The sequence below is a fragment of the Capra hircus genome, assembly GCF_001704415.2.
Source record: "Capra hircus breed San Clemente chromosome X unlocalized genomic scaffold, ASM170441v1, whole genome shotgun sequence".
NCBI lineage: Eukaryota > Metazoa > Chordata > Mammalia > Artiodactyla > Bovidae > Capra > Capra hircus.
The window spans coordinates 15,757,398-15,783,778 of record NW_017189516.1 but is presented as its reverse complement, the minus strand read 5'-3'; positions in this window follow the sequence as shown (position 1 = coordinate 15,783,778).

Genomic DNA, 26,381 nt, shown 5'->3' with positions numbered 1-26,381 from the left:
ATTTATTTGTTTTTCTGGGATTTCATCTTGTCCATTCATCTGGGGCATAACTTTCTGCTTTTTCATCATGATTAACTTTCTGTAATATGGTTTTTATTTTAGCCACTGTGAGACTGTGCTTCTTCTTGCTTCTTCTGTTTGCCCTCTGATGGATGAGGCTAAGAAGCTTGAATAAGCCTTTTGATAGGAGGGACTGGCAATGGGAAAAACTGGGTCTTGCTCTGGTGGGCTGGCCTTGCTCAGTAAAGCTTTAATCCATAACAAGACAGGAGGAAGGGGTATAGATGGAGTATAGTCAAGACCCACACCCCTGGGTCAATGATCCACAAAAAAGGAGGATAATTACAATTGCAGAAATTCTATTCAAGGAAAAAGTGGTCCAAACCCCACATCATGCTCCCCAGACTCAGGATCCTACACTAGGAAGACAGTCCTCAGAATGTCTGGTTTTGAAGGCCAATAGGTTTCTGTACCGGAGAGCTAAAGGGCTGTATAAAACTGATCCTCTGCTCTTTAATGGCACATGCAAACTCTTACACATTCCAAGTCCCAGTACAGCAGCAATAATTTGAAAGAAATCTGAGTTATACACACTTGCTGATCTTGGTGAGTCTCCTGAAGGGCAGGAGGCTACTGGGACTTACCTTGGAGACACACAGACACTTGGAAGCCATTTTGGGGAGCTCATTCTACCACAAAGACACTGGTGCTGACAATGATACCTCTGGAGTCCTTCTTCTAGCCTATTAGCACTGGGGGCTGGTACCAGCCCTGGGTGCCCTTGGCCTGGGAGCCACCTAGCTCCAGTTCTACTTGTCTGCACAACCAGATGCACCAGGACTTGGCTGTGCCCACCATCAAGCAGGCAGCCCAGCATGAGGCAGTCCTGAAAGCCAACTGGGCCAGGGACCAGCCACATCCATCTGTGTACCCACAGTAGATGGCTCCACTAACACATAAGGGCCCACATAGGTGGTACCCTTAGAGCATACAGCTCTGGTGACCAGAAGGGAGTATGCTTCTGACTGCAGTAGAACATGTCCTACATAAGTCCATTTCTCTAAGACCAGTAAATGTAACCAAACCTGCACAACACATAGAAATAAACACAGGAACTTAGGTAAAATGAGATGACAGAAAAATAGGTTCAAAATAAAGGAACAAGACAAAATCCCAGAAGAACAAAGCCAAGTGGAGATAAGCAATCAACACAATAAAGAGTTCAAGTTAATGATTGTAAAGATGATCAATTAATTCAGGAAAAGGAAAAGAATGAATGAACATAGAAATTTAACAAAGACTAAAAATATAAAGAAGAACCAAACAGAGCTCAAGAATACAATAACCGAAATTAAAAATACAACAAAAGGAATCGTACTGTTCATGGCATTCTTGAAGTAACAATAGTGAAGTGTTTTGCCATTTCCTTCTCCAGTGGACAACAGAACTTTCCACCATGACCCATCTGTATTTGGTGGCTCTGCATGGCATGGTTCATAGCTTCATTAAGTCACACAAGGCTGTGATTCATGTGATCAATTTGGTTAGCTTTCTGTGATTGTGGTTTTCATTCTGGAGGCCGTGGGATTATAGCTCTTGCTTCTTCCATCCGTCCTCTGATGGATGAGGATAAGAGGCTTGTGCAAGCTTCCTAATGGGAGGGACTGGCCATGGGGAAACCTGGGTCTTACTCTGGTGGGCAGAGACATGCTCAATAAATCTTTAATCCAATTTTCTGCTGATGCATGAGGCTGTGATCCCTTCTTGTTAGTTGATTTAGTGGAGGTGATGGAATTCCAGCTGAGCTATTTCAAATCTTAAAAGATGATGCTGTTACAGTACCACATTCAATATGTTAGCAAATTTGGAAACCTCAGCAGTGACCACAGGACTGAAAAAATCAGTTTTCATCCCAATCCCAAAGAAAGGCAATGTAAAAGAATGTTCAAACTACTGTACAATTGTGCTTATTTCACATACTAACAAGGTAACTCTCAAAAATCCTTCAAGCTAGGCTTCAACAGTACATAAACTTTACATGAACTTCAAGGAGACCAAACCAGTCAATCCGAAAGGAAATCAACCCTGAATATTCATTGGAAGGACTGATGCTGAATCTGAAGCTCCAATACTTTGGCCACCTGATGTGAAGAGCTGACTCACTGGAAAAGACCGTGATGCTGGGAAAGATTGAAGGCAGGAGGAGAAGGGGATGACAGAGGATGAGATGGTTGGATGGCACCATCCACTCAATGGACATGAGTTTGAACAATCTCTGGGAGATAGTGAAGGACAGAGAAGCTTGGCATGCTGCAGTCCATGGGGTGGCAAAGATTCTGACATGATTGAGCAACAGAACAGCAACAACATGTATAAACCTCAGGGTTCCTTCAAACCAAAAACCTATGCACAAAGAGGAGAAAGGAATCCAAACATATACCAAAGTTAGTTACCAAGTCATAGAGAAGAGAATAACAAAAACACTACCAAAAAACCGAAAATAGTTAACAAAATGACAGCATTTATATACCTATGAAGAATTAATTTAAATGTAAATGGACAAAATACTTCAATTGAAGACAAGTAATGGCTGAATGGATTAAAAACAAGACATATAAATGCTGTCTACAAGAGACTCATTTCAGATCTAAGTACGTACATACACTGAAAGTGAGGAGATAGGAAAAGGTATTTCATGCAAATAGAAACAAAATGAAAGCTGAAGTAGCAATACTTATATCAGATAAAATAGATTTACAACAAAAATTGGAGCAAGAGACAAAGAAGGACATTAAATAATGATAAAGAGTTCAATCCAATAAGAAAATGTAACATTTATAAATATGTATGTAACCAAAATAGGAAAAACTAAATATATAGGCCAAATATTAAGAGACTTAATGGGAGAAGTTGACATTAACACAATATTAGCAGGAGACATTAACATCTCATTTACATCCTGAATAGATCATCCAGATAGAAAATCAATAAGGAAATGCCTTAAATGACGTTAGACTGATGCATTTAATATATATATAGGACTTTCCATCCCCAAGCAGAAGAATATACATTCTTTTCAAGTGCACAAAGAACACTGTCTAGGATAGATCACATACTAGGTCAAAACAAGCCTCAAATCTAATAAAATTGAAACCATTCAAGAATTTTTCCAACAACAACAGTATGCAAGTAGAAATCAACCACAAGAAAAAAAATTGCACATGACTAAGACATGTGACTTAAAGACCTTCTAGAACTAACACCAAAAAAAAGATGTCCTTTTCATCATAGGGGATTGGAATGTAGGAAGTCAAGAAATACCTGGAGTAACAGCCTTGGAGTACAAAATAAGCAAGGCAAAGGCTAAAAGACTTTTGCCAAGAGAACGCACTGGTCATACCAAACACCCTCTTCCAACAACGCAAGAGATGACTCTACACATGGACACCACCAGATGGTCAATACCAAAATCAGATTGATTATGTTCTTTGTAATTGAAGATGAAGAAGCTCTATATATTCAGCAGAAACAAGACTGGGAGCTGACTGTGGCTCAGATCATGAACTCCTTATTGCAAATTCAGACTTAGAGAAAGTAGGGAAAACCACTAGAACATTCAGGTATGACCTAAAACAAATCCCTTATGATTATACAGTGGAAGTAACAAATCAATTCAAGGGATTAGATCTGATAGATAGAGGGCCTGAAGAACTATGGACAGAAATTCATAACATTGTACAGGAGGTGGTGATCAAAACCTTCCCCAAGAAGAAGAAATGCAAAAAAGGCAAAAAGGTTGTTTGAGGAGGCCTTACAAATAGCTGAGAAAAGGAGAGAAGTAAAAGGCAAAGAAGAAAAGGAAAGATATATCCAAATGAATGTAGAGTTCCAAAGAATAGCAAGGAGAAATAAGAAAGGTTTCCCAAATGCTCAATGCAAACAGAGGAAAACTATAAAATGAGAAAGACTAGAGGTCTCTTCAAGAAAATTAGAGATACCAAGGGAACATTTCAAGAAAAGATGGCACAATCAAGGAGAAAAATGGTATGGACCTAAGAGAAGCATAAGATATTAAGAAGAGATGGCAAGAATATACAGCAGAACTATTTTTAAAAAGATCTTAATGACTCAGATAACCACAATGATGTTATCACTCACCTAGAGCCAGACATCCTGGAGTGCAAAGTCAAGAGGGCTTTAGGAAGCATCACTATGAACAAAGCTAGTGGAGGTGATGGAATTCCAGTTGAGCTATTTTAAATCCTAAAATATGATGCTGTGAAAGTGCTGCACTCAATATACCGGCAAATTTGGAAAACTCAGCAGTGGCCACAGGACTGGAAAAGGTCAGTTTTCATTCCAATTCCAGAGAAAGGCAATCTCAAAGAATGTTCAAACTACTGCACAGTTGTACTCATCTCACACACTAGCAAAGTAATGCTCAAAATTCTCCAAGCTAGGCTTCAACAATATGTGAATGGAGAACTTCCAGATTTCAAGTTGGAGTTAGAAAAGACAGAGGAACCAGAGATCAAATTGCCAACATTCGTTGTATCATAGAAAAAGCAAGAAAAATTCAGAAAAACATCTATTTCTGCTTTATTGACTATACTAAAGCCTTTGGCTCTGTGGATCACAACAAACTGTGGAACATTCCTAAAGAGATGGGAATACCAGACCACCTTACCTGCCTCCTGAGAAATCTGTATGCAGATGAAGAAGAAACAGTTAGAACCGGACATAGAACAGACTGGTTCCAAATTGGGAAAGGAGTACGTCACAACTATATATTGTCACCTTGCTTATTTAGCTTTTATGCAGAGTACATTATGCGAAATGTCAAAATGGGTGAAACACAAGCTAGAATCAAGATTTCCAGGAGAAATATCAATAACCTCAGATATGTGGCTTAGATGGTAAAGCGTCTGTCTACAATGAGGGAGATCCGGGTTCGATCCCTGGCTCAGGAAGATACCCTGGAGAAGGAAATGGCAACCCACTCCAGTACTATTGCCTGGAAAATCCTGTGGATGGAGGAGCCTGATACACTACAGTCCATGGGGTCACAAAGAGTTGGACACGACTGAGCGACTTCACTCAGATATGCAGATGACACCACACTTGTGGCAAAAGCAAAGAAGAGCTAAAGATCCTCCTGATGAAAGTGAAAGAGGAGAGTGCAAAAGCTGGCTTAGAACTCAAAATTCAAAAAACGAAGATCATGGCATCCAGTCCCATCACTTCATGGCAAATAAATGGGGAAACAATGGAAACAGTGACAGACTTTATTTTCTTGGGCTCCAAAATACTGCAGATGGTGACTGAAGCCATGAATTTAAAAGACTTTTGATCCTTGGAAGAAAAGCTATGACCAACCTAGACAGCACATTAAAAAACACAGACATTACTTTGCCGACAAGGGTCCGTATAGTCACTGCTATGGTTTTTCCAGTAGTCATCTATGGATGTGAGAGTTGGGCCATAAATAATGCTAAGCACCAAAAAAAAAAAAAAAAAAAAAAAAGATGTTTTTGACTGTGGCATTGGGGAAGACTGTGGACAGTCCCTTGGACTGCAAGAAGATCAAATCAATCAATCCTAAAGAAAATCAACCCTGAATATTCATTGGAAGGAATAATGCTGAAGCGGAAGCTCCTATACTTTGGCCAACTAATGTGAAGAACTGACTCATTGGTAAGGACCCTGATGCTGGGAAAGATTGAAGGCAGGAGGAGAAGGGGACGACAGAGGATGAGATGGTTGGATGACATCACCGATTCGATGGACGTGAGTTTGAACAAACTCTGGGAGTTGGTGATGGACAGAGAAGCCTGTAATCCAAGGGGTGGCAAAGATTCAAACACGACTGAGCAACTGAACTGACTGAAGACACATGAAGGCTAAAGAATATGCTACTAAGCAACCAATGCACCACTGAGGAAGTCAAAGAGGAAATTTTAAAAATCTGGCAACAAATTAAAAGAGAAACACAATAATCCAAAAATCTATGGAATGCAAGGGAAGAATATTTAAAAGGAAATTGCAGCAACTCAAGCCTACCTCAGGAAATAAGAGAAATCTGAAATAAACCATCTAACCTTACACCTTGAGGAACTATAAGAAGAGCAACAAACAAAGCCCAAACTTAGTAGGAAAAAAATATAATAAAGATCAGAGAAGATGAAATAGAACTAAAAAAATGTAGAAAAGATCAATGAAACTGAAAATCTGGTTCTCTGTAAAGATAGGCAAAATTGATAATCCTTTAGCCAGACTTATCAAGGAAAAAGAGAGAAGACACAAATAAATAAAATCAGAGACAGAAGTTACAACTGGTTTCACAGAAATGCAAAGAATTGTAGGAGATTCTTAAGAACAATTATATGCCAATAAAATGGACAATCAAAAAAAGGGGACACTTTCTACAAATGTATAACCTCCCCCCAGACTAAGTGAGGAAAAAATAGAAAATATCAACAATTATATTTAATGAAATTTAATCTGGAATAAAACAATATTCCCAACAAATAAAAGTCTTGAACCAGACCATTTCATGATTGAATTCCACCAAACATTTAAAGAAGAGTTAATGTAAATCCTCCTGAAATTATTTCAAAAAATTTAAGAAGAAGGAATATTTCTGACCTCATTCTACATGGGCCATGTCACAATGATGTAAAAACCAGGTAAAGATACCATAAGGAAAGAAAATTACAGGTCAATATTGGTTGTAACTTTTCTCTGATGAATATAGATGCAAAAATCCTCAGAAAAAGACAAGTCAGAAAAATGTTCCCTACGTATAAACCTTCAAGTTGTGAACTTTCAAAGATGTGAATGTGTGTTCACATGTCCAATCATGTGAGTTAGTTCACATGTCTGGCATACATTGTCATGTGCATGCATCCTCCTCAAGTGGTTGTGCCTTTATGCACTTTACTATAAAGTATTGTGTAGAATACAGTAGTGTAGCATCTTTATTTCAGACCCAGGATATCCAGAAGCAAGCGTAAAAGCAGTGGTGATGTAGTAATAGTCAGTACTGCTAAGAAGCATCAAGTGATAATGATAGAAACAAAAGTGAAAATAATTGAGAGACTGGAGTGAGGTGAAAAGATGGTAGATGTTACTCATTCCTTATAACATTGAACTCTTTGCTGTGCAACATGAGAAGCTTGCTAATGAAGATGTGATGTAACTGAAGGTCCAGAGAAAGGACAAAGAAAATCAGGAAGAAGTAGTAACTGAGGAACCAGAGAGAGTCACAGTTCAGGAAATAGCAGGGGATTTTTTTTGTTTGGGGAGGCATTGTTAGTTTTTGAGGCACAGGACAGCTGTTCAGAATGCAATCCAGTGCTACCGTGTCATCTATGATGAGAAAAAAAGGGCTACTACCCAGATACCACTGGATCATTTTTTCAAGAAGGTAGATAGAATTGAAACCAACAGGGAACCAGAGCCTGTGTCATCAACATCAGTTAGGAGTGTAATTACAGCTTGCCTTCTGTCTCTTATTGCTGACAATCCTTAAGTTCTACCATCTCCTACCTCCTCTCCCTCCACCAGTCAGTGACTCTCCTTGTTTGTTCACTTGATGCTGGCCCCTGTATGCTAGCTATTGTACTGTACTCCTGTACTTTTCAAGGTACTATATAAAAGTGTTTTCTTTATTTTTTGTTTGTTTTTAATGTATCATTTGTGTGAAAAGTATTATAAACCTGTTACAGTCCAATACTATATAGCTGATTGTGTTAGCTGAGTATCTAGGCTATCTTTGCTGCACTTTCAAACAAATTGCACTCTCAGAATGAAACTCTTCCATGTGTAGGGAACTTATAGTATTAGCAATCCAAATTCAACAGTACATGAAAAGGATCATACACCATGATCAAGTGGGATTTATCCCAATGTTTCAAATCTGGTTGAATATCTGCAAAACAATCAGTGTGATGCACAACATTTACAAATAGAAGAAAAATTATATAATAATCTCAATAGGTGAACTTTTGACAAAATTCAACATCCATTTATGATAATAACTATCAACAAAGTGGTTATAGAGGTAACATGAAAGTGAAAGTGAAAGTCACTCAGTTGTGTCCGATTTTTTATGATTCCCATAGACTATACAGTCCATGGGATTCTCCAGGCCAGAATACTGGAGTGGGTAGCCATTCCCTTCTCCAGGGGATCTTCCCAACCCAGGGATTGAACCCAGGTCTCCCACATTGCAGGAGGATTCTTTACCAGCTGAGCCACAGGGGAAGCATACCTCAACATAATTAATGCCTCATATGACAAGCTAACAAACAATATCATACCCAGTGGTGAAAAGCTGACAGCATTTTCTCTATGATCGGGAATAAAACAAGGTTGCCCACTCTAGCTACTTTTTCTCAACATAGTATTTGAAGTCCTCACAACAGCAATCATACAGGAAAAAAATAAAAGGAATCTAAATATTAATGGAAAAAGCAAAACTGTCACTGTTTACAGATGACATGACACTAAACTTATTATATAAAATCTTAACAATGCCACCAAAACACTACTAGAACTAACAAATAAATTCAGTAATACTGTAGAACACAATTTAATATAGAGAATTTTTTTGTGTTTCTCTAGACTAACAGTAAATTATCAGAAAGAGAAATTAAGAAAATGATCTCATTTATAATTGCACCAAAAGAATAAAATACCTAGGAATAAATCTATGCAAAGAGGATTTGTACTCAGAAAACTTTATAAGACACTGGTGAAAGAAGTTGAAGGTCATACAAACAAATGGATAGATACACTGTGCTCATGGATTGAAAGTATTGATATTGTTAAAATGACCACACTACTCAAGGCAATCTATAGATTCAGTGTAATCTCTATCAAAATACCAAAGGAATTTTTTTTTCACAGAATGGCCACAAATAATACAACATTTGTTTGGAAACACAAAAAACCCTTCATAACCAAAAATTCTTGAGAAAGAACAAAGCTGAAGGTCTCACACTCCATGATTTCAAAATACACTACAAAGTTATAGCAATCAAAACAGTACAGTATTGGCATAAAAACAGATACATAGATAAATGGAACCAAATAGAAAGCCCAGAAATAACCCCATACACCTATGAACAATTAATCTATGACAAATGAGGCAGGAATAAATAATAGAGAAAACACAAGTGGTGTTGGAAAAACTGCACAGCTACATATATCATATCCAACTTTTTGTGACCCCTTGGACTATACAGTCCATGGAATTTTCCAGGCCAGAATACTAGAGTGAGTAGCCATTCCCTTTTCCAGAGGATCTTCACAACCCAGAGAAGGTCTCCCACATTGCAGGTGGATTCTTTACCAGCTGAGCCACCAGAGAAGCCCATAAAAGAGTCAGTTTGCTTTATAACACTATACTTAAAAATGAACTCAAAATGGATTAAAGACTTAAATGTAAAACATGTAAGACCTGAAACTATAAAAATCCTAGAAGAAAACATAGACAGTATGCTCTTTGGCATCTGTCTTAGCAGTATTTTTTTTTTTTTTTTGCCTATGTCTCCTCAGATAAGAGAAACAAGAGCAAATATTTAAAAAATGGGACCTAATCAAACTAATAACCTTCCACACTGTGAAGGAAACTGTCGAGAAAATGAAAATGCAACCTACTTAATGGGAGAAGATGTTTGCGAAAGACATATCTGATTAGGGGTTAATATCCAAAATATACAAAGAATTCACACAACTCAACATAAAAAAACTAGTAAAAAATAGAGAAACTGAATAGACATTATTAAAAAAAAGACATACAGATATACAACAGACACAGGAAAAATGCTTAACATTAAAAATCAACATGAAAATGCAAATTAAAACCACAATGAGATATCACCTCACATTTGTCAGAATTGCTATCATCAAAAAGACAAGAAATACAAGGATTTGTATATGGAGAAAAGGAAACCCTCATGCACTGTTGGGATTGTAAATTGGTGCAGCTACATGGAAAATAGTTTGGAGTGTTCTCTGAAAGTTAAAAATAGAAATACCATATGATCTAGCAATTTTACTTCTGGGTATTTTAAAAAAACACCGCAAAACAAAACCACTAGTTCCTAAAGTTATATGCTCTTCAATGTTCTTTTCAGCATTATTTATAATAGCCAAGATATAGAATCAATATGTTCTTTGTTCATATTGTCTTTCACTCTTTTTTGCCTTTTGTTGTTTTAATTGAGCACTCAGTTATACGTTTTTAGTGGTTGTCCTAGAATTTGCAGGGCTTCCTAGTGGCTCAAATGGTAAAAAATCTGCCTGCAATGCAGGAGACCTGGGTTTGATCCCTGGGTTGGGAAAATCCCCTGGTGAAGGGCTTGTTTGAAGAATTTCATGGACAGAGGAGCCTGGTGGGCTACAGTTCATGGGATCGCAAAGAGTTGGACATAACTGAGTGATTAACACTTTAGAATTTTCAATATACATTTGTAACTAATCCAAGTGTATTTTCAAATAATATTGTACCTCTTCAAAGGTAGTGTATCTTATAATAACAAAACAATCCTTGCTCCTTCTTCTCTCTTGTATCATTTCTGTTATTTATTTTATATATAAGTATACTTAAATATATATAAAATATCTATAAGCATATATTATTTATACACTGTATCTATTTTTATTTTGAATAAACTGTTACCTGTTAGCTCAACTAAGAAAAATAAAACTTTTAATTTTATCTTTACTCCTTCTTTGATACTTTTTCTTTCTTCCTGTAGATTTAGGATTTTGACCTATATTATTTACTTTCTCTCCATAGAACATCTTTGAACATTTCTTGAAAAGTAGGTCTACTAGTAACAAATTCCCTCAATTTTTATTTGTCTGAGAAAGTCGTTATTTCTCCTTCACCTTTGAAGAATAATTTTGTTGGGTACAGAATTTTAGGTTAGTAGTTACTTTCTCTCAATACTTTAGATATTACATTCCACTCTCATCTTACTTGTATGGTTCTGAAGAGAAACTGGATATAATTCTTATCTTTATTCCTCTATAGGTAAGGTGTTTTCTCCCCCTTTGGCTTCTTCTAGGATTTTTCTTTATGTTTTACTTTTTGTAACTTGAAAATGATATATTTAGGTATTGCTTTTTGGATATTTAGCCTGCTAGGTATTCTTTGAGCTTCCTGCATCTACGGTTTGGTGTCTGACATTAATTTGCATAAATTCTCAGTCATTATTGTTTCAAATATTTCTTTAATTCCTGTCTTCCTTCTCCATATGATTCTAGTTCGGAAGTTTTTCTTAGTCCTTGGATATCTTTTTTTTTTTTTTAATCTTTGTTTTCTCTTAGGTTTTTGAGGATTCTATTGGTATATCCTCTAGCATAGAGATCCCCTCTTTACCCATATCTAATCTACTAAGAGGCCTATCAAAGGAATTCTTTGTTTTTGTTATAGTGTTTTCTTACCTTTAGAATTTCATTTTTATTCTTTTTCTGGGATTTCTATCCCTCTGTTTGCATTGATCATGTTTTCTTGCATGCTGTCTACTTCATCAAGTAAAGCCCTTAGCATATTAATTGCAGTTGCTTTAAATTCTCTGTCTGGTAATTCCAACACCCTTGCCATATCTGGTTCTGTTGCTTCATGTGTTTCTTCAAATTGTGTTTTTAATTTTTGACTTGCCTTATAATTTTTTTCTTGATAGCTGGACAAAATATACAAGGCTAAAATATATTGCAAATAGGCCTTTATTAATGTAGAGGTGAAGTGTGGGTGTGGGAAGCATTCTATAGTTCTATGAGTAGGTTCTAGTATTTTAGTACGCATATACTTCTGGATTTTGAACTTCATGAGTGTTTCTCAGTATTTTTCTCTCTCCCTTAGTGGGAGAGCATGACTAGAGACAGCTAGATTTGGATATTTCTCTTCCACTGGAACGTTCTGATAATACTCTAGCAGGTTACTGTGATTAATAAGGTTTCCCTGAGGGCAGCCCTTGTTAAGAGCAGTTCTCTGAAGTACCTCAAAATGGTTCTTTTTCCCTTCCCTTTGCTGGAAGCCTGAGGGGATTTTTCTCTAGTACTTACTATGGAAACTGATTGAGCTCCTGGAGGTAAATCCCACAGTACTCTGGGACTCTACCACAGCTGGGCTGCTATGGAGTTTTTCAGAGTTTTCTGCATTTAGATTCCAGAAAACTGTCAATTACAGTTCCAAACCCCTGGCACTGGTTCCCATGGTGGTTTCTGCTGGTAAGTCTCTGCTGAAGTAATCTATGATAATCTTTATTTGGCTGTCTGTCTCTAATCTTAACAGCAGCAGTTTGCCTTGTGTTTTCTTTTCTCTCATGGATTCAAGAAGATTTATTGATGCTTTGATCTGTTCAGCTTTTTACTTGTTGTTAGGATGGAGTGGCAACTTCCTAGCTCCTTATGAGGAATAGAAGCAAGAAGTTCAATTATTATATTTTTAAACTCTGGGATTTTCATTTTCTAAGAAGCAATAGTTTCTGAGTTCAGTGTTTGATATTCGTTCTGACCCTAAGAGGGCTCCTCAAGAACTTGTTATTCCCAAGTTCTCTCTTGTAAACTAACCTTCCCACAGCCTAGACTGTATCTTTATTAAAATCCTTGAACCTCCTTCCAATCCTCTCAATTGCTTTTCACTGCAACCTCCACCACTCTTGAGAGTTTCCTTAGGTTTGTACATCTTCAAGATCTGTTGCAAATAGAATCAGTTCCTTTGGTAAGAGATTAGGATCTATCTGTTTTATGGTTGCTTCTCTCCCCTGCCCCCCAGGCAAAATCCCAGAGCCAATGCTCTGGAGCTGGATGAGGAAATGGCAACTTTCTCTCTGAGCAATATTCCCACTCCAGGAGCTAATCTTCTGGTTGGGGGGGGGGGGGAGGCGGCACTTAGTAACCTGAAGTCCTCTTGGCTTTCCTCTCCTGCCATGGAGTTCCTACCTCATGAGGCAGGGAAAGGACAATGAGGGCTCCAGTATTCTCAGTATGGCTCATTAAGGCTGAGTCTCCATGCCGTGAGTAGAGGCTGAGTGGAAGAAGTGAGACACTACCTCTTGACCACAGTCACCCAGGACTTAGGCTTAGCAATGGGTAGCTGAGGACAGGATGAGAAATGCTGAAGTCTTGCTTCTCATGGGGAGAAAACCCTCTGATTGGGAGCTGGGGGAGAAGGAACCCTGTGTTATCAGCTGCAGAAGTCTGGAGTGCAGTTACCCAACTTGCACTAAAATGGGGATGGAGGATGTGGTCTTGGTTCAAATACCACAGATTCTTACCATTTTAACTGATTTTTTGAAGCTTTTCTTGAACAGATGTTTCTTCATTTGCTGTTTGCTCTTAGGACCATTTTCAGAGATTTATTGTTTTCAAAATACTTTTCAGTTTCACTGAGGAGTGGTCAGTGGAGCTCTTCACATTGCCATTGTTGGAAGTCAATCTCCACTGAGGAGTTTTAAGCTTGATATTGACATGGTGAGTTTTGAATTTCATTCTAGTCATGTTGTGTAGGATAGATTACTAGGGAGATATGGTGGAAATTCAGGTAGACCAGTTAGGAGATTGTTGTCATGTTCTAGGCATGAGATGAAGAAGCCTAAACTAAGGCAATAGCAGGGGTAAGGGCCAAAAAGTTAGGATTGAAAAGGCCCAGGGATATTGAGTAACTTAAAGTGATAAAGTGAAGTCACTCAATTGTGTCTGACTCTTTGCTACCCCATGGACTGTAGCCTACCATGCTCCTCCATCCATGGGATTTTCCAGGCAAGAGTACTGGAGTGGGAAAGAGAGAGAAGTCAAAGATGATTCCCAGGTTTCTGACTTGGGTGATTAGTGACTAGTGGTGCCATTTTCTGAGACAGGGAAGACAAAATGTGAAGTAGACTTTGGACAGTGAAAATTGATGGAGAATACAGTTGTTGACTGGAGAAGGAAATGCCAGCCCACTCCAGTATTCTTGCCTGGAAAATCCCATGGATAGAGGAGCCTGGTAGACTACAGTCCACGGGGTTGAAAAGAGTTGGACATGACTGAGCAACTTCATTTTCACTTTCTACAGTTGTTGAGATGTGTTAGAGATCTGTTGAACATCCACGTAGAGGTGAAATGTAGATTGTGTACACAGGTGTAGAACTGAGGAAAGTGATCTAGGCTGTAGACATATACTTGAGAGACCATCACATGGGATCAGTGGTGGGCTGGAGCTGGCTTGTAATGGATCATAAGAGACTGCTAAATCTTCAGAGATTTAGTGAGCTGGATGTTAAATATAATAGTTATTGAAATTTAAATTATATAAACTTAATAAATTTATTTAAAAAGTAAAAACTCAAAACTCACCACTTCTTATTTATTATTTTCTATGCTCTTGAGATTATTTACATTTTTGTGTTTGTATGGTGGAAATGTTATATGACGGTATGCTATCTTGTATCTTTTTCCATCTCTGTGTTCAGTGATGTTCTGCTAGTAACTTGAAACCCAACATTCTGGGGGTATTTACGCAATGGAAATTAGCAAACACTATAAATCAGGAAGTTTTTCTTTTCCCTCAGAGAACCCATGGTTAAATATTTACCAGCACAACACTTCATGGCAGACATTAACAGAGAGGTGGAAATTAAAATTATGTGAATTGATGTGATCACCCTGGTAGAATAAGTACAGAGTGGCATGAATTGGATTTGGAAGAGAAACTTCAAAACCTCAAATCAGAATCCTCCATAACCCCCTCGCATCCTCAGGCCAGTTTGAGAAAAAAAAGGAGGAAAGATACACGTTTCTCACTATATAGCTAAGGCACCTAGTCAGGAGGACAAAATGTTAGCAAGTTAGGTTAATCTGTCTCCTAGAGACCAGGCAGAGAGTGAGAAGTGAACAAGTTGCCTGGGCAAAAAATCCCACCCTGAAATCCAAGTCTTGTTATTCTAAGCTATAAAAGAACAGGAATGCCTGCATTGCTTAATTGGGCAGGAGTGGGGAAGGCAGCTGGGAAGAGTTTTCACAAAAAAGGAAAACAGCTAGCAACATGGCTCCTTTATTCACACATTTATGCATCTCCAAAGGGACTTGCTGAGTACCTTCTAGGTTCAAAGCATAAGCTAGGGACTGTGAACAGAGAGTGGGTACTATGTCCAGACATTAAGTACTGGAAAGTTGTGATGGTCAAAGAAATCTTAGAGGATGTGGGGTTTGAGCTGGGCTTTGAAGGTTAGTTGAGAAGTACCTGGAAAGAAGAGGATGGGAACTCTTCAGAGAAAATGTAACAGAAATAAGAAAGGCCCAGAGCCAAGAATACTACTACTTAATACTTAGAGAATTTTTATTCTATGCCAAACACCATTCTAAGACCTTTATGTGCACTATCTCATTTAATCCTTGAAACAAGCCTATGAAGTAGAGGCTATTATTATTCCAATTTTACAGATTAGGAAACTGAGTCCGCACAACAGGAAAGTGGCCAAAATGGCATTATGAATCCAGACAACCTGGTTCTAGAGCTTACAGTCTTAACTAATACCCTACTTACCTCCCAGAGTATGCAAAATATTTTCATGAGGGTGTGTGCTGATAGAGGCCCAAATGGGATAGCCGTGAGATAGGAGAATTTGATAGGTAAATAGGGAGCCAACTTCAAAGGATTTTATATTCCAGAGACACTTGTAACAATTATAGAATAAGCATGGCCAACCCAGCTTTGAACCCTGAATCTGCCATTGATAAGCTGTGTGGCATAGGACAAAGTCAGTGGTGGCCTCCATTTCCTCACCTTTCAGATTGGCATGTCCATGCTAATTCTGTTAGGTTGCTGTGAAGATTAATGAATAGTAGTTTATAATGTGTCCAGCACAGAGTAGGTCACCATCAATGGAGGCTCTCTTTCTTTATAACTGGTACAGTACACAGCAGAGCTTTTGGAATAAATGTTTTAAAGTTTTTTTAGTTAGTGATTCCTCAAAGGCCATCAATGTAGAATTTCTAGTGAAAATATTCACTTGAAAAACCATTTCTTTTCCTGGTAGCTTGTCCCTCAGACTACTGAGAAGCCTATAGCCTTGGGTTGCTGATGCCTTCCAGTTGGCAAGTATGACCAAAGACAGACTTGGGCTAGGGAAACTGCCCCACATGTGTACCCACCATTCCTAGGGAGTAGTGATCTCTCTGGGGAGTTACCAGTGGGTTGAGGACAACTAGAAATAAGGAAGCTATAGCTCAACTTCTCTTCTTGATATTGATCTATATGTCACTGTTAGACTCTGGAGATTGCCCTGCCCCTTTTATCTACCCTAGTCCAGTTCTGGGAAGATAGCAGTGAATAACTGTGGAAACGCATGGTCCAGAGATCCAGGTGGGACTTGACCTCTCCTTATTTCCTCATACACCCTCTTTCCTCTCTAATGAAGTATCATTTTATTTTGTGGATCTCCTAAGGAAATTCTTGACTTGCCTAATATCTTCCTGGAAATGCAGTTGTTAGAAGTGCATAATTGAAAGCATGACTAGAATTAGCTGCTATTCTCAAGAATCTTGAAACTGTAAATCCTGATAGTCAGGACTCAAAAGATCAGGGAGGGGAGAAGAAGCAGAACCTCTTACTTTTCATGTGTCTGAATGTAGAGCTGTTACCTAAATTAGAAAACTAAAGAATTTTCCCCCTTCTGGATTCCAAATATCTGCCATGGGACCTGAGGCACTTCTTAAAGATGACCTCTAACTGGTGTAGAGTGTTCCTCTCCCTGACGTTCTGTCTGCAGTCTATCAAGTAAGCCTTTGCTGACCTTCTGCACGAAGGGTCAAGGAAATCACACCATTTCCTTTTCAGGCTATAATGACTGCCTTATCCAGCAGGCAAAAGACTGCAAATGGTCTCAAATTTCAGTTATTCTGTTTTCTTGCAGTGGTTCTGGGGCAGGTAATTTGAATCAGGATATGGCACCTTCACTACAGTGACTCAATAATTCTGTGGTTTCACCTCTTTCCTGTAATTCTCTAAGAGGCCAGTAGACTCTCCAGAGTATTCTAGAAGTTGTAGTAAAACTGAGACAGGAAGAAAGAATGAGAAGTAATGGCAGCTGCTTGGCCAAAGAAATTCTTGGGCCCAACAGGGAGTGTTATGTGGGAGTCTCTCTTTCTCTCACACTTCACAGCTATGCTTCCTTTACAACTGGGTTTACTTTCAAATTTTCTCAAAAATTGACCATGTTTTTATCCTTTTCACCACTATCACCTTGTTTTAAGCCACCATTATCACCTTGTTTTAAGCCACCATTCACTCCCTTTAGTCTCTGTATTCACCTCTCCATTTTCCTTACAGAAGCCAGAGGGAGACTTTCAATTATCAAGTCAGATCACATCACTCCTCTGTTTCAAATTCTGCAATGACTTTTTATCTCATTCAGAATAAAAGTCAAAGGTCTTGTAATGGCTTATACATCCCTGCCTGATTTGTCCCCTCTTCATCTCCACAGTATCAGGTTCCACTACTTTGCCTCACAGTCACTCTGCTCCAGCCACACTTGCTTCCTTGCTGGTCCTTGGACATAAACAAGCATGCCCCTACCACAGGGACTTTGCACTAGCTGTTTTCTCTGCCTGGAAAAATCTTCTCTCAAATATTCAAATAATTCACGCCTTCACCTTCTTCAGATCATAATTAAAATAATGCCCCTTTTCAGTGAGCTCTTCCCTGACTGCCCTATTTAAATTTGCAATCACCCCATACTCCTTTTGCCTCTTCTATGTTTTATTTTTCATGTGCATGGGCATTTGTGTATGCTTAAGTTGCTCAATCATATCCAACCCTTTGCAACCCCATGGATTGTAACCTGCCAGGATCGTTGGTCCATGGGATTTCCCAGGCAAGAATGCTGGAGTGGGTAGACATTCCCTTCTCCAGGGGATCTTCCCAACCCAGGGACTGACCCTGGGTCTCCTGCATTGCAGGTGGGCTCTACTGTCTGAGCCACCAGAGAAGCATGTAGTATTTGTCAACTTCTAATATACTACTTTTCACTAGTTTGTTTAAAGACTGTTTCTCCCCTACAATATCAGCTTCATTAGGGCAAGGACTTTTGCTTTTTAAAAAAACTGTGTTATCTCCATCACCCAACACAGGGCCAGGCATTAGTGTTCAATAAGTATTCATTAAATGAATTTTCTTAAAAGATGCCCATTGTTCAGGAAAAAGTCCCTTTCCCTAGTTAGTTCTTAGTTTCCCCATTGATAATACAAGAAGGTTGGATTGGGAGATCTCTTAGGTCTTTTGCACCTCTAGGACTAAATTCAGAAACGGGTAAAAGCCCAGTCTCCACAGCCAGATTTCTTGGGCTACTTTTCACCTTCTACCTTGGGGCAAGTTACTTCATCTCTCTGGGCCTCTTAGTTTTCTTATTTGAAAATGAAGATAATAAAAATAGACCCTTCCTCCAAGAGTTGCTCTGGAGACTAAATAGGATCATTATATAAGCACTTTGACACAGTGCATGGCATTCAAAACATTAACTATTGCTTTTAGGGTGGCCATTAACAAGTAGCCACATTAACAGCCTTCCTTAGGTTCAAAGCCAGCTTCAGTCACTGATGGTATGGGAGAAAAGAGGGGAAAAAAAACCTTCCATAACAAAAAACTCACCTGGGTTTCATATGCAGCTTATATACAACTCATATGCATACAGCTGGCTTCATCCCTTTTCCCGTCCCATTACTAAGCTAGAATAACAGCTCATTCTCTTGTAACCTGATGTCCCTGGATAAGAGGGAGGGCTAGAGAAGAAACTGACTATGGTGACTGCCATGGCCACCCGCTCTATCTCATTCTACAGAGAAGCAAGCCATGGGGGTGTAGTTATAATTACCCACAAACCTAGTCATGAGTGGCTTCAACCAGGGTGTGTGGAACACATATGGTCCCAGTCACAGAAGTTGTGCTAGGAGGGCAGAGGATGACATTCAAAGTCATCATGAGAAAACATGATTCAAACAGCTGGCCTGTTCTTTGGGGTGGGGGTGTGTAGGCTTTTCAGAGTAAGGCAGGTTATAGGCTACCAGATGAAAACTAGAAAGGATAACCAAAGAATAAGCCTATTAGTAATAATTATAACAATAATACCTTACATTTCTAGTATATTTATTGTGTTCCAGGTGCTTTTTAAATTCTTTATTTATCCAGTGAACTCAGTGATTCTAAACCTTAGTTGCACATTGGAGAACTTGAAAAACTGTATCAGGGTCCAAGCTTCACTGCACCAATTAAATAAAAAATTTTGTCAAAAAATATTTTTTAAAAAACCTCCCAAGGTAATTATAATGTATAGTCAGGATTGAGAACAATTGAGGCATAATATAACATATACATTTTACAGGTGAGAAAATTATTAATAAGTTCAGAAGATTTGTTCCAGGTCATCCGGTGAGGAATCAGCAATAGGCTATACTGTCTCACATATAGTACTATATACACTGTGTACCACCCAGGGAAGGCTTGAACATAGAACTTGGGGACAGAACTCAATTTTAACAGAACCAGGTGCATCATGATGGGTCCAGATATAGCTGGGCTGAACCCCTTGAACCACATATGCATCCTGGGGTCTAGAATGCCATACTCCAAAGACTAGTCAAGCAGTATCATAGGCATCTTCTGCAGTTTGGGGATTTCCTGCCTCAACCAAGATAGTCTCAGTATTGACTCAGTCACCTGCCCTGGTGATATTAACACAAAGGGATCCTACTGCCATTTACCTCTTCAGCTTCCTTTGCCCATCAGATCCAGGCTGCATGCAACAACAGCAGTGGCACTAGGTAATTATTTCCTTAGCATGGTATGTGTACCTCTGGAGGGTTACAAGATGATCTAGGAGGTAAATGGAGAAGCACCAAAACTTTTTCAGTAGTCATTTTAATGTAATTGAAATACGTATTGGAGGTTGGACTTCCCTTCTGGCTCAGCTGGTAATTGTGTATATGTATATGGTGAAGGACAGGGAAGTCTGGCGTGCTGTGGTCCATGGGGTCGTGAAGAGTTGGACATGACTTGGTGACTAAATACCAACAGCATATTATATGTATATATATTTAGCCCATGATTGCTTAGAATAAGGCTAGGTTGATTTAAAATGTTGAAAAGTGACTTGAGTTAAAGAAAAAATTAAGTAAATAATAAACATAGAGGTGGCTGGCACAAGAATATGGTTCCAAAATTCAGAACAAGATAGATGAATGGCTGAAGAGGAAGAACACTGTTTAGGGGCATTTATCTGTTCACTCAATCATTTAATCACTGAACAAATACTTATTGGGTAACAAGTATGTGCCAAGAAACATGTTAGATATAATACAGATGAATAAGAAGTGGTTCTTGCCTTCAAGGAGCTCACATAAATATAAATATACAAGAAAAATTTTTGTCAAATGCCTTTGTAATAAATGCATCCCTAGATAATGAGAGAAAAGTAAATGTACAATGGCAATTCAATATAAATAAGCAAAAAGCATAGTGGAAACATATGAGGATGGGCAGGTTAAGGAGACAGGGACAATGGAGACTTGAGAAGATTTCCAAGAAGAGGTGATGTAGCCATGCGAATATGAGAAGGAGAGGATGCCAAGTTGAGGGCATTATGAACAAATAATAGAAGTGAGAAGCAATAGCATGTAAATGTATAATGGTTAGTTAAGGGGGAAAGGATAAGAGATGGATTATTCAGTTGAGAGCATGAAATACACAGTGGAAATGTAGAGAGAGAGAGAGCTGAGAGGATCTGCTGGAGCTGGATTATTGCACTCCATGAAAATGGGTTTGAGCCTTATCCTTTGGACAAGCTTGGCTTTGTAAGTAAGCTGGAGAGAAGATATTCAAATCCTGGTTCTGTTACTTTTTTTTTTAAGCTGTGTGTCCATGGGCCTAGTTGTCCTAATCTTTCTGAGATTAAGATTTTTCATTTGTCAAGTGGGAAAATTAGTAGTTCCTTAGTATTAATTGTAGAAGGTTAAATGGAATGTCATTTATAAATCACGATTCATGATGCTTGGAACACAAAGTAAGTCCTACCCCTTGACTGTTCTTCCTTGGTTTTCCTTTTTAGAGATGTTATCAGCATTTGTTTATGAGTCTGTATTGCCCTCTCATTTGTCTCCATATTCAACACCTGCCTGGAGTAGGAAAATGGCAACCCATTCCAGTATTCTTGCCTGGAAAATTCCATGGACAGAGAATCCTGACAGGCTACAGTCCACACAGTTGCAAAGATTCAGACATGACTGAGCAACTGAGTATGCACACCATGTAGAAAACCATTCACCTATTTTATTTCACTTAATTTGCACAACAGTACTGATGGCTCAGATGGTAAAGAATCTGCCTGCAATGCAGGAGACCTGGGTTCAATCCCTGGGTCGAGAAGACCCCCTGGAGAAAGGAATAACAACCCATTCCAGTATTCTTGCCTGGAGAATTCCATGGACAGAGGAGCCTGGCAGGCTACATACAGTCCATGGGGTTGAAAAGAGTCAGATACAACTCAGTAACTTTCATATACATACACACACTGATGACAGGATGGCTGTGTAGTGAGACATGCAGGGCTGCTATACCAAACTGACTTCAGCTAGAGCAACTATGCTTTGCTTTTCCCACAACACTTAAGGTATAACAAACAGATACCACATTTCTTTATTTTCTTTCATAGATGAAAATCATTAATAATTGTTTTCCTGAATATGTAGGAGGAAAAGGAGCTGAAGACATAGGGTCTATATACTAGGAATTTGCTCCAGTGGCCCCTGCTAGGCTGTGAGTTTGGAGGCATTGTTGGCATTTTTCAGAATTTATGTGTTTTGTTCCTCCAGATTCCTTTTTAAAAATCTGGTAAAAAAAAAACATTTAACATAAAATTTACCATCTTAACCATTTTAAGTGTACAATTTAGTAGTGTTAAGTATGTTCACATTTTTGTGAAATAGATATCCAGATTATTTTTAATCAAAAGAAACACTATATTAATATATGCATTTTGTGGTAATTTGCTGGTGTATAAACTTAAGATTTGTTTACTTTTCTGTATTTATGTTACACAACAAGAAAATGTTTTCCTAAGTAATAATATTGAATAAAACACCAGTTACTATCTCAGTTAATTTATTGGTGAATAACCCAGTTGGCTGTAGAAGTGAGAGATGATGTTAAGTTTCTTAAATGTAGAGCAAGAGCAATATTTTTTAAAATGCTTTATACAATTTAGAAAAAGAAAGATTAGTTCAATACTAAGACATCTTAACTAGCAAAAAAGAGAAACAAGAGGGCTTCTGGTCCAGATAAGATGCAATAGAAACATTGCTCTCTGCTCCTCCCTACTAGGTACAACTATAAATCCTGGAAATACACCCTTTTGTTCTGTAGTCCTTGAGACGCCCTTCCCTACTGAGGGGTACGGGGAGGCCAGGGAGTCTTATGCAAGTGGGACCCCTCTAAAGCAAGTGACCCAGCTTAGAAACTTCTTTGAATTTATGGTCCTAAGAATCCCCTCCCTGAAATAGACTGGCCAGGCTGCCCTGGGTGGAGAAATGCAGTCACAAGTGGCCCAAGGGCAGAAAGTGTTCTTCGTCTTGGAGACTTCCTTTCTCCATTTAGAGGCACCAAACAATCTAGCCTAGAGAAGAAAATTTTGCCTCCACAAGCTAAACCAGCACAGATCACTTGGAGCACATCAGTTCAGTTCAGTTCAGTTCAGTCGCTCAGTCGTGTCCGACTCTTTGTGACCCCATGAATTGCAGCACGCCAGGCCTCCCTGTCCATCACCATCTCCTGGAGTTCACTCAGACTCACGTCTATCGAGTCCGTGATGCCATCCAGCCATCTCATCCTCGGTTGTCCCCTTCTCCTCCTGCCCCCAATCCCTCCCAGCATCAGGGTCTTTTCCAATGAGTCAACTCTTCACATGAGGTGGCCAAAGTACTGGAGCTTCAGCTTTAGCATCATTCCTTCCAAAGAAATCCCAAGGTTGATCTCCTTCAGAATGGACTGGTTGGATCTCCTTGCAGTCCAAGGGACTCTCAAGAGTCTTCTCCAACAGCACATCAGATACCTGTTAATCCAAGCCAGTCAAAGCACAGCAAAGGCTCTGAATATTAAACTGTTATTGGAATCATGGCACACAAAAATTGGCCAGGACCTATGTGCTAAACCTAAACAAGTAGACTGCCTGATAAAATGGAGGATTTGCATAGGACTAGACTTCCCTAACACAATAGCGAAAATTTCTAGAATACATTTAAAAATCACTTGTCATACAAAGAACTAGGAAAATAACTTTAAAAGGAAAAGACAATCAAATGACGCCAACACGGAGATGAATCATATGTTGGAATTATCTGACAAAGATGTTAAAGAAGCCATTATAAAGATGTTTCAATGAGCAGTTATGAACATGTTAGAAACAAATGAAAAAATAGAAAATCTCAGCAAGGAAATAGAAGTTATAAAAAAGAACAAAATGCAAACCAAAAAATATATTAATAGAAAAAAGATATCTCCAGGTAATCATGCTAAATAAAAAAGCCAATCCCCAAATGTTATGTACAATATGACTCCATTTATGGAAGAAATTTTAAATGACAAAATCATAGAAATTGTCAACCATTTACAGTTGTCAGGACTGAAGAGTTTTGGTTCTGGGAGGGGTTGTCAGAGGGAAGTGCGTATGGTTATAAAAGGACAAAAAAAGATTCTTGTACTGATGAAACTATTCTGTATCTTGACTATGATGTGGACACACAAAAAGTGATAATTGTGTAGAACTAAGTATACACTTAAATGAGTACAATTAATGAATGTTGGCATTCTAGGAATCAGCGAACTAAAATGGACTGGAATGGGTGAATTTAACTCAGATGACCATTATATCTACTACTGCAGGCAGGAATCCCTCAGAAGAAATGGAGTAGCCATCATGGTCAACAAAAGAGTCCGAAATGCAGTAATTGGATGCAATCTCAAAAACAACAGAATGGTCTCAGTTCGTCTCCAAGGCAAACCATTCAATATCACAGTTATCCAAGTCTATGCCCCAACCAGTAATGCTGAAGAAGCTGAAGTTGAATGATTTTATGAAGACCTACAAGACCTTTTAGAACTAACACCACAAAAAGATGTCTTTTTCATTATAGGGGATTGGAATGCAAAAGTAGGAAGTCAAGAAACACCTGGAGTAACAGGCAAATTTGGCCTTGGAATACGGAATGAAGCAGGGAAAAGACTAATAGAGTTGTGCCAAGAAAATGCACTGGTCATAGCAAACACCCTCTTCCAACAACACAAGAGAAGACTCTACACATGGACATCACCAGATGGTCAACACTGAAATCAGACTGATTCTATTCTTTGCAGCCAAAGATGGAGAAGCTCTATACAGTCAGCAAAAACAAGACCGGGAGCTGACTGTGGCTCAGATCATGAACTCCTTATTACCAAATTCAGACTTAAATTGAAGAAAGTAGGGAAAACCACTAGACCATTCAGGTATGACCTAAATCAAATCCCTTATGATTATACAGTGGAAGTGAGAAATAGATTTAAGGGCCTAGATCTGATAGATAGAGTGCCTGATGAACTATGGAATGAAGTTTGTGACATTGTACAGGAGACAGGGATCAAGACCATCCCCATGGAAAAGAAATGCAAAAAAGCAAACTGGCTGTCTGGGGAGGCCTTACAAATAGCTGTGAAAAGAAGAGAGGCGAAAAGCAAAGGAGAAAAGGAAAGATATAAGCATCTGAATGCAGAGTTCCAAAGAATAGCAAGAAGAGATAAGAAAGCCTTCTTCAGCGATCATTGCAAAGATATAGAGGAAAAGAACAGAATGGGAAAGACTAGAGATCTCTTCAAGAAAATTAGAGATACCAAGGGGACATTTCATGCAAAGATGGGTTCGATAAAGGACAGAAATGGTATGGACCTAACAGAAGCAGAAGATATTAAGAGGAGGTAGCAAGAATATACAGAAGAACTGTACAAAAAAGATCTTCATGACCCAGATAATCATGATGGTGTGATCACTCACCTAGAGCCAGACATCCTGGAATGTGAAGTCAAGTGGGCCTTGGAAAGCATCACTATGAACAAAGCTAGTGGAGGTGATGGAATTCCAGTTGAGCTATTTCAAATCCTGAAAGATGATGCTGTGAAAGTGCTTCACTCAATATGCCAGCAAATTTGGAAAACTCAGCAGTGGCCACAGGACTGGAAAAGATCAGTTTTCATTCCAATCCCAAAGAAAGGCAATGCCAAAGAATGCTCAAACTACTGCACAATGGCACTCATCTCACTGGCTAGTAAAGTAATGCTCAAAATTCTCCAAGCCACACTTCAGCAATACGTGAACCGTGAAATTCCTGATGTTCAAGCTGGTTTTAGAAAAGGCAGAGGAACCAGAGATCAAATTGCCAACATCTGCTGGATCATGGAAAAAGCAAGAGAGTTCCAGAAAAACATCTATTTCTGCTTTATTGACTATGCCAAAACCTTTGACTGTGTGGATCACAATAAACTGTGTAAAACTCTGAAAGAGATGGGAATCCTAGACCACCTAACCTGCCTCTTGAGAAATCTGTATGTAGGTCAGGAAGCAACAGTTAGAACTGGACATGGAACAACAGACTGGTTCCAAATAGGAAAAGGAGTACGTCAAAGCTGTATATTGTCACCCTGCTTATATAACTTCTATGCAGAGTACATCATGAGAAATGCTGGACTGGAAGAAACACAAGCTGAAATCAAGATTGCCGGGAGAATTATCAATCACCTCAGATATGCAGATGACACAACCCTTATGGTAGAAAGTGAAGAGGAGCTAAAAAGCCTCTTGATGACAGTGAAAGAGGAGAGCGAAAAAGTTGGCTTAAAGCTCAACATTCAGAAAATGAAGATCATGGCATCCCATCACTTCATGGGAAATAGATGGGGAAACAGGGGAAACAGTGTCAGACTTTATTTTGGGGGGCTCCAAAGTCACTGCAGATGGTGACTGCAACCATGAAATTAAAAGACGCTTACTCCTTGGAAGAAAAGTTATGACCAACCTAGATAGCATATTCAAAAGCAGAGACATTACTTTGCCTACTAAGTTCTGTCTAGTCAAGGCTATGGTTTTTCCTGTGGTCATGTATGGATGTGAGAGTTGAAGTGTGAAGAAGGCTGAGTGCTGAAGAATTGATGCTTTTGAACTGTGTTGTTGGAGAAGACTCTTGAGGGTCCCTTGGACTGCAAGGAGATCCAACCAGTCCATTCTGAAGGAGATCAGTCCTGGAATTTCTTTGGAAGGAATGATACTAAAGCTGAAACTCCAGTACCTTGGCCACCTCATGTGAAGAGTTGA